Raw genomic sequence first — 10,034 nt, 5'->3', positions numbered from 1 at the left:
AGACTTGAATCAGGCATGTATTTTTTACTAAGAAAATACTTATTTTAAAGCATTAGAATATATTACAGATCCCAATTTGAACACTATGTGTGAATGTTATAATACATGTATTAACAGAGCTGTTGTAGGGTAATTATTATTATCATTATTATTGTCTTACTTTTTTATTTTATTTTACATAACGACAGTAAAATTACAATAATTTCATTTATGAATGTCGATGGAGTTGTTGCTTTTTCTCTGCTTTTATTTTGGCAGAAATCCGCAGGAAGATCTCAGTGCTTCTTTTTGTTGACAACAGCATGCAGATTTATAATTATAAATAATTTTCATTACGAATTTGGGAAAATGTTTGTCGCACATATCACATTGGCACATGCCTTTAAATAAATTCACAAAAATGTTACTGAGCAACTGACGAGTATTTATACTTCTATACTTCTGTGTCGGACCTACGGCGTAGCTTATGCATAGACGCACACGCATACGCCGTAGCCTGACGTGCAAAAATCTAAGTGTTTATGTGCACTTTAATATATTTTAATGTTACACCTTCTTATATAAAATAAAACAAAGCAAAGAACAAGTGTCTTATCATTTGTTATACTACATAGCACTATAAATCAGTAGTTGTCCGCAACAAACAATGTTGATCTGCCGTGGTACAAGTCCTTGTGCAGATTGAAAGAACGCCATCATCTCCTGTTCCGTTGTTGTCTCCTTTTTGTAGTTTTAAATAATGATTTAATGATTTGATATTTATTTGCCGCCGTCACGGCTATAATGCTTCTCCGACGAGCCGCTTCTTCTTCGGCTTTTGCCGTGGTACTGCGGGTTACACCAGCAACATGCCCGTGGACACTGCTTCCTAGCGGTTTGCATGTGTACTGCACGTTGACGTGGACAATGACGTAGAAGTATAAATGAAAACTGACGCATAACCTACGGCGTAAAGGCTACGGCGTAGGTCCGACGCAGCAGTATAAATCAGCCTTAACACAGTTTTAGCGCAGATTTTCCTCGCGCTTTGGACTTTGAACCCTGGTGCCGCGAGCTCGTGCAGCGCTGTCAGAATGCATGCAATTCGTGCATGCATTAGAAAATATAACATTCTGCAGTTTGTTTACTAATCGTTTGAGGTATTTTCGCGATTTCAATCATCATACAGTAACCTAACCATCAGCATTAGCCACCTCTTTTTCTCATCGGAGACTTGATGCAGCACTAAGTCTCTCGCTGTCGGTGCTTCACGTTTGTAATGATTTCTGTGTCTTTCTCTGATAGTTTTAAATACTTTCACACTGTTGACATGTTTGCTGCATTAGCATGTGCCTCTATTTGATCGCGTTCGTCATTGTTCGGTTCATATGATTCGGCCTTTTCGCTTATTCAAGAATAATTTCGGTTACCGAATATTCGGTGCAACCCTAATGCGTTCTGTGTGAATGGTTTGGTTTCGGTTTTAACCCATTCAAGATCTTCTCCGCATTGAGCTTCTATATTTCTCTAATATTTTGAATGCATAACACAGCAGCGGCGTGTCTCGTGGGCTAGACTAACAAAACATTCAAATACAACAGCGTCACTTACATCATCATCACTGCATCTCACGCGCCACTGATGACGCTCACTGATGCACACACACCTAACATTCAAATGCAAACGTTTATTTTAAATTCGACTAATATTCATTCTTTATTCACAATCTCCTCATCACAGGCAGGCACAACACTCATTTCAGCATGTGTTCGTGTTTGTGTGTGCTGTCTGCGTCACTCATAGCACGTGCCTATATCGTGCGCTATATCGAACATTTTTTCTATTGATATCGAAGAAGGTGTACCGTCGATAAATATCGATACCGTTTTATCGCCCAGGCCTACTCTGGACTGAAGTCAGTTCCACCTGCCACATCAGACTCTGCTGTATATGGAGGCCCTTATGTGTGTACTTTATTGTGCATGCAGATGTTATTCAGGTACGTGAACACTTGACTGTTGCATGAATAATGAACGTACCATCTTTGAATGTACCAGAATTGTAAAAAAAAACAAATTAAAACCCCCCCCCCCCCCAATTCAGCTCCAACAGGTGAACATACACTACCAGTCAAACGTTTTGTAAGACTGGTAGTGTCAAACAGAAGTCTGCTCACCAAGCCTGCATTTATTTGATACAAAGTACAACAAAAATAAATATATAAAAATATTTTAATGTTTTTGAAATATTTGGTGAGCAGAAGAGACTTTTTTTTAAAAACTTAAAACTTAAAAAAAAACAGACTTTACTGTTCAAAAACTTTTGACTGGTTGTGTCTTCTATCAAGTTTTTTTTACTTCATTTCTGTCGCTTGCTTATTTGGGGACACTTAATTTTGGGGAATATTAACGACTTGATTGCAGAGACACTATTTGAAGAGAACTGAACTGAGCTGGATGATGATGAGATCACTGAATATATATATATATATATGTGTGTGTGTGTGTGTGTGTATATATATATATATATATATATATATATATATATATATGTGTGTGTGGGTGAGTGTGTGTGTGTGTGTATATATATGTGTGTATATATATATATATATATACATACATACATACATACATTTTTACTAGTTTTACTTTTCTTTAGTTAGTTTTACTTTTCTTTTTACTGCCTGTATTTGGTCATTTGTATAGGCCTATATATGTATATATATAAATGACCAAATACAGGCAGTAAAAAGAAAAGTAAAACACTGATAATAATAAATTATATTTTTATTTAATAATAAAAAACACTGATAAGACATTTTTATATCAAACTGTGGACTCTAATAAAAACAAATGAATATAATAATATCAGTATAATAAACAAGAGAGACATTGGCACAGAGAAACGGATCCCATTATAACTAGAAAAGATGGGGGAAATGTGAAATATAAAGTTTATCGTAATTAATTATCAATCACAACTCTAATACACGTTTATCACTACAAAATAAAAACATTTCTAAAACAAAAGCAGCACGTATCAAAAGCGCAGCAATAGAAATGTTGAAGAATGACGTGACTCTGCCGACACCTTGCGGCTGAAAGTTTCATTAGCTGTGTATTTACGTCCGTGTGTGTTTATGTGTGTTCGTATGAGCTTAGGCATGTGTAGACCTATAGAAACTCCCCGTTAACAGTCGTGCTTCGGAAAAACAGGAGGAAATCCACCGCGTGGGTCCTTCGTTGCCCGCCGTCGCGTCCTGACTGGTTTCATATTGAACATGGCGGCTGTTAGTAAGCAGGGATGGCCAGTATTTCAGATACATGTATTTAAAATACGTATTTGAAATACAAAATACTATTTAGTAGTTTAAAGCCTTTGGCAAAAATCTAATGTAATTTGTATTTAAATACATTTAAGATGAGTATTTTTGTATTTTCAAAATACATAAAATACATTGTGCCAGTCAACCTCCTTATCAGGGTGCTGATTTAGTTCAGATACACTCCCAACCCCTACATCCAGCACGTGAGCTGCAGCTGTACAGCTCCATCCAGCATTGAGTGAGCGACTATAAGATAACAATACAGTTGTCATGGTCAACTGTACTTGTCGATTAAAGTTAAAATAGTGCATAATTCAGATTTGCCTTCAGTTAACATGAAAGAACAAAAGAGCACTGACAACGGGAAAAATAGCGATTAAGGTGTAAATCGACGGAACTTTTTCTAAATCGTTTACATAGATAGGCCTGTCGGGGTAAGTGAATATATCCATGCAGCTTTTAGTGAGCAGGAATTATTGGAATGTTGGAGTGAAAAAGGAAGCATGGATGAATGAGCAATAGAAAGTGATGTGCCTGGTGCAACTGCACTTATAAGTGTATATGTGTATGTCCTCTATACTCACAGTTGTCATGGTCAACTGTACTTGTCGATTAAAGTTAAAATAGTGCATAATTCAGATTTGCCTTCAGTTAACATGAAAGAACAAAAGAGCACTGACAACGGGAAAAATAGCGATTAAGGTGTAAATCGACGGAACTTTTTCTAAATCGTTTACATAGATAGGCCTGTCGGGGTAAGTGAATATATCCATGCAGCTTTTAGTGAGCAGGAATTATTGGAATGTTGGAGTGAAAAAGGAAGCATGGATGAATGAGCAATAGAAAGTGATGTGCCTGGTGCAACTGCACTTATAAGTGTATATGTGTATGTGTCCTCTATACTCCCATGGCTCTCAATAGATTCAGTGGTTGGAGTTGGGTTAATACTCCTTGACAAGTTCTGTTGCTACTTTCTGTTTATGTTTTGGCTACATTTAATATCAAAACATATTGATCATTTAATTGTTGTAATGCTAAAATGTTTCCAACTTCCAAATAGGTGTCCGATGATTGATAAATAAATATGTGATTGCTGAATATTGTACCCTAATAGAAGTAGCTGTTTAGTAGGATCATGATTTTGCATACCATTGCATGAATGACTGCCTGACACAAATTATATGATTATAATTTATGATTAACATTCAAATGATTAATTGGTTAGAAATGAGTTGCTGTGAAAACAGGTGCCATCAGTTGTCATTGAGTCAGTGCTGCTGATACAAAGTAGGCCCTTCGTTACCAAGCACCAAGTAACTAAATTAAGATACAATTATGAGGCATTCTCAGACTCTTAAACATTAAACTGTTGATTACTTTAAAACTAACCTTCATCTGGGAGATCACAGGGATATGTGAATATTTGATCTGTTAACTGGTCAGATTTATTGCATGTCAGTGTATTGGTGAAGAGATAGATCAAATAGGCCAATTGATGGAAGGTTTGCAAAGAAATGTCATGCTCCCTTGTAAAAGTATTTTTTAGTATTTGTAAAATACAAAAATACAGTATTTGATTTTGATACATGGTGTGACTGCTGTATTTTGTAGTTTATTTTGATACACTTAAAATTAAGGTATTTGGTATTTTATTTTCAAATACATTTTGATGTATCTTTGCCCAACCCTGTTAGTAAGTATCTGACAGCCGGTGTTTGTGCCATTTTCCCAGGACGGGTCCTGGCCAGGATTTCTATATTGCCCAAAATATCTAGGTTTTGGCTTTGTTTGCGTGTGCAGACTGATCGGTGTATGACATCAAAATACCATACAGACGGTTCCTTATGCTTTCAAAATGCTCTCGAGGTATTTTGATGTCATACACCGATCGGTCTGCAAACAAAGCCAAAACCTAGATATTTTAGGCAATACAGAAATCCTGGCCAGGACCCGTCCTGGGAAAATGGCATGTATGGTCACCCTATTAAAAGGTAACAGAAGAGCATAAATATAAATAATTGAAATGGTAGTTGGATCTGCGCTAATATTGGAAACCTGTGTAGCTGTAATCATCCAGGTTTTCTGGGATTTTTGGTTTCACTGTGTAAATGGAGCCTTAACCCTTGTGATAATCTTAATTGGTACATTTGCATTTGTTTGTAAAAAATGTTTAACTATTTTACATTGGAAACACGGAGGGGAAAAAAAGAAGAAATTTCAGCAGCATGTTTTTGCAACAGTGTATGGTTGTCTCATAGTTTACAACCAGACTGCAGACAATTCACAACCAGACAGCATGGAGAATGTTGAACGGGGTAAGTTAAGACATGGATCATCATACCAGTATACAAAAAAAATGTGCACAGATACGTTTATATAGGTTTATTTCATTTGTTGCAGGCAGTGGTGTATTCAACAAATGATAACAACTAATAACAGACACAGTTTTAAAGCATCGCAAGCTACAAATGAAGAGCACAAAGAACTGAAATCAATGTATAGGCCACAACTAGCTGAAGTTGGCTGTGCTTTATCCTAACATTACACAAAGAATGCCTGCAATCATTCAGTCAGGGACGACTGCACAAAGCGTGCACTGTAAACTAATAAAAACATTGTAAACTGTTACGAAATGATAAACAAATGTAGTTTGTGCAACACTGTAAATATATTGACCTTTGCCCCGCCCACTGAAACAGAAAAATCTCGTAACACCAGCAATTCCTCCATCGCAGGTGCTTTGCTGTTCGCCGTGTACGTATTAAAACAAAGACTGTCTTCGGAAACCAATGGGTAAAATCTTTGCTTCTTATGCCTGTAGCCATTTATTTACCCGGTGTACTTTATAACCTCTTCGACATTGAAATATCGTTGACATGGGACGCCGACGCATTCATTTATTCAGACGTTAACGTGCTTCTGCAAGAGTTTCATAGAAAGTCAATGTCACTGATTTCTTAGGTAATTGACTAAATGTCCCCGATTCACTTATAGAGAGAAAGGGACATCAAAACCACTGTTGGACAATGATGTAAGTATATTCCTTTGTCTAAATCTAAGTAGGAATTTATATAAATATATAATTTTCATCTAAAATGAGCATTTTTATCAGCATTATAATTTTATGCAATGTATAGGTCTAATGGCAATGTATAGGTATGTTTCTATGCAATTAAAGTGACATAACTGAACATAAATATAGTAGCCTGATAAAAAATGCTAATTTTAAAAGAATATTTCCGACGGCACTTAAGAGACTTTTGCATCTGAACTCTAACGTACATATACAACACGTTCTCACTCCCAACGCGTCACATATGGACGCTTGGTCAGGGTCCCTTGGTGTCATTTTTCAACGTGCAGGGAATCCCACAGACTACATCGCTCGTGGCAGAAGTTAATAGGCTTGTTTGAGATGAGCAAATTCTGCGCACAACCGATCACCGGTGATCACCGCGAGATGCATGCCGGTTAGAAAAGTGTCTGAGTTACGGTTTTTTTTATTTTTTATTGCATTGCTAAGAACATACACCATCAATGCCAGGGGTACATACAATTGAGAGTACAAATGCAGGTTACAAAATCAGGAAAATATCGTACAAATGACACAATGAGACAGTTTTAAGGGCTTTGGAGTTGCTGGATGTAAGGAGTGTCCAGATAGGATTTAAGTTCCTTATGAAAAATAAAAAAAAGTAGGGCTTAGCACCCTGAAATTTACATTTATGTAAGAAAAATTTCGCTAGAAAAATAAACAAATTTATCAAGAAATATTGGTCCTTTGCATCTTTATCAAAATTGTGCTGACCAAATAAAACATCTTTGTATAACAAAGAAAACCTTTGTGATGAAAATGTGCGTACAAAAATACAGAAATCCATCCAGAACATTCTTGTATATGAGCATTCCCAGAAGAGATGAGAAATAGATTCATCTTCGTGTCCGTTACGTCCGACTGATGTCATGCTGGCGTGTGCAAAAAAACTCTGGCGACGGCGAGGCGGCTGTGTCGGATTGTGCAGTTGCTCTCCACCGACTGATGATCAAAAGCATGATGGGAAACCACTGACTGACGACACAGCTTAATGCTCATTGGTTCAGACAACTGTGATGCTGCGGTTCTCTTCTAAAATGTTTTATTTTTATCTGATTTCATATGATTATGTCTTTAAATTATGCATGAATGTTCCCAAACACTATGACAGCGCATCTCTGTGTGAGATCATGTGAGTGTTGTCATATTTCTATAAAAATCTAAAGTACATGTTTGTGTATATATATATATATATTAAAGTGTTGTTTTTAAATATTCAGTTTAAAGGCATCACCTCTTGGAACCTCAAGAGATCCTCTCCTAGCTTCCTCGAACTGAAGCACACAACAAAGTCTCTTTTCAGAGAGGTGGAGGGCAGAGAGACCCTGTCTGGTGAACGTATTAAAGTAAAAATGGATGATAAATACACCTTTCGTATGGAATTAAATAGCAAGCACTTTGAGTGTCTTGTTCATCATATTTATTGTCATATAAAGTGAAAAAGTGCCGTGAAAGTGACCTGTGGCCAAGTATGGTGCCCCATACTCATAATTAGTGCTCTGGATTTACCCATCTAAAGTGCACACACACACACACACACACACACACAGCAGTGAACTGAAATGATATCATGTTTATTAGCAACAGAGCATGTAAGTGAGAATAACGCGATATCTGCCTTTGATCTCGTAGGTATCTGTTGGCATCACCTCTTGGAACCTCAAGAGATCCTCTCCGAGCTTCCTCGAACTGGAGCACACGACAAAGTCTCTTTTCAGAGAGGTGGAGGGCAGAGAGACCCCGTCTGGTGAACACCGCTGCGGCACAAGAAAATGTGGCAACACACATCTGCCAACAGTGTGGGAGCAATCCAGCTGCTGTCCGGTGTTGTGACTGTCAACCACACCCCTTCTTCTGTGCTGAATGTGATGTCAGCATGCACACCAGACATGTTCTCCATAACCGAGGTGCCATGACTGCTGGATTCTACCAGCCATTGCCTCCAACAACTTTTGTTGTAGATTAGCAACAGAGCATGTAAGTGAGAATAACGCGATATCTGCCTTTGATCTCGTAGGTATCTGTTCACTTCTAGAGGTCAGAACTGTCCGTCTTGCCTGTGCTTATTTCACTCCTCCCCTCACTGCAGCCGCCTACTCTCGCCTTCATTTCAGGCAAGGCAAGGTGCATCTCAAACAAGCCTAAAAACTTTTCAAGCGCCAACGCAGGCGTCAGCCAATCAGATCACCTTATGCAAATACCCTAGCGCAGACGCTAGCCAATCGCGTTCATGCAACACCAGACGACTAATTTATTATTGTTGTTATCTACATTGATCAGGCACTTATGAATGTATCAAATAAGGAATATATCAGGGAAACAATCAAACCACAACCACTCATTTGATTTTTGACATGGAAATAAATTGATTGCATACGGTATTTGTGTAAAGCAGTATAAACTACACTAAATTATTGGTCTTAGTAAGGCTGTGCTTGGAAGCGGTTTGTTCTGAGTGTGTTGTCAGTGGCCAACCAGCTTGTTTCTTTTTTTAATGATCTGCTTCTACAGCAAGCATTCTTATTTGCTTTTCTCTCTATCTCTCTCTGTTTACATCTGTAGCTGTCGTATCTGTTCATCTTTGTTGTGAGTCTTTGTCTGTCTGTGTTTCTGGCCATCATCAGCATGAGTGATTCAGAACTCCAAGAACAGTTTATGAAGCTGGATAAATTGGTTGATCATCAAGAACTCAATGATGAGCTCCAAAGTCTTGATGACTTGCTTGGTGAGCTGCAGGAAGAGGAGGAAACAGCACCAGTAAAGACACCTGAACCAAGGGTGCACTGGAGAAAGAGAGACATTAATGGAAACATTGTCTATGCAAGGCCAAGATCAATCAGGAACCAGTCTAATAAGCGTCAGTATAGTGTTTCATTCAAGATATATTGAATATCTACATTGATTAGGCACTTATGAATGTATCAAACAAAGAATATATCAGGGAAACAATCAAACCACAACCACTCATTTGATTTTTGACATGGAAATAAATTGATTGCATACGGTATTTGTGTAAAGCAGTATAAACTACACTAAATTATTGGTCTTAGTAAGGCTGTGCTTGGAAGCGGTTTGTTCTGAGTGTGTTGTCAGTGGCCAACCAGCTTGTTTCTTTTTTTAATGATCTGCTTCTACAGCAAGCATTCTTATTTGCTTTCATCATCTATATGACACCTTATAGATAACTGCAAGTAATTGGACTGTCCACAGTTGGGTTTGGAAAATCTCTTATTGTTTGATATTTAATTTATGTGGACACTCCGTGTCAGTCAGCTTTTTGAGCATCTCTTGTATACTTTTTGAACAATGTACTTCATTACCGTAGAACCATTACAATGTTATACTGACGTTAAACAGTGAGTTTGGGCCATTTCAGGCTGGTAATAAGGGAGGCAAAATTGTGCCACTAGCCTTGGGACAAGTTGAAAATGTTGTGAATGTTTTTTGTTGTTTTCTTCTGGTACAGCTGATCACATTCGGAAAACTGATCCTCCCATCAATGCTCCTGACAGTAACTGTGAGGTGGCCCTTGCTCCAGAGACTGGTGGTGTGTACTTCATTGTGTAAATTACATCTTTAAAATTTGCCAGAATACTGGCCTTTTCACAGCCAAAGGCACTCCATGCAGTACACTTT

At 37.7% G+C, this 10,034-nt stretch overlaps 1 protein-coding gene across 1 annotated transcript in view; it reads right to left on the bottom strand.

The window, feature by feature from the left end:
• The window catches only part of LOC107594651 (rho GTPase-activating protein 29), a 70,135-nt gene extending 61,076 nt beyond the window's left edge, over positions 1-9,059 (bottom strand). Inside the window, exons 1-2 of the mRNA XM_016284781.1 lie at positions 9,049-9,059; positions 3,054-3,059 (exon numbers count right to left, since the gene is read on the bottom strand). The gene's annotated coding sequence lies outside the window, so the exon portion shown is untranslated. The remainder of the gene's footprint in view (positions 1-3,053; positions 3,060-9,048) is intronic.
• Between the last annotated feature and the right edge of the window lie 975 nt (positions 9,060-10,034).

Source organism: Sinocyclocheilus grahami, unplaced genomic scaffold, assembly GCF_001515645.1.
Source record: "Sinocyclocheilus grahami isolate Dianchi unplaced genomic scaffold, SAMN03320097.WGS_v1.1 scaffold188.1, whole genome shotgun sequence".
In the NCBI taxonomy this organism is placed as follows: Eukaryota; Metazoa; Chordata; class Actinopteri; order Cypriniformes; family Cyprinidae; genus Sinocyclocheilus; species Sinocyclocheilus grahami.
This window is presented reverse-complemented; position numbering and strand designations above follow the sequence as displayed.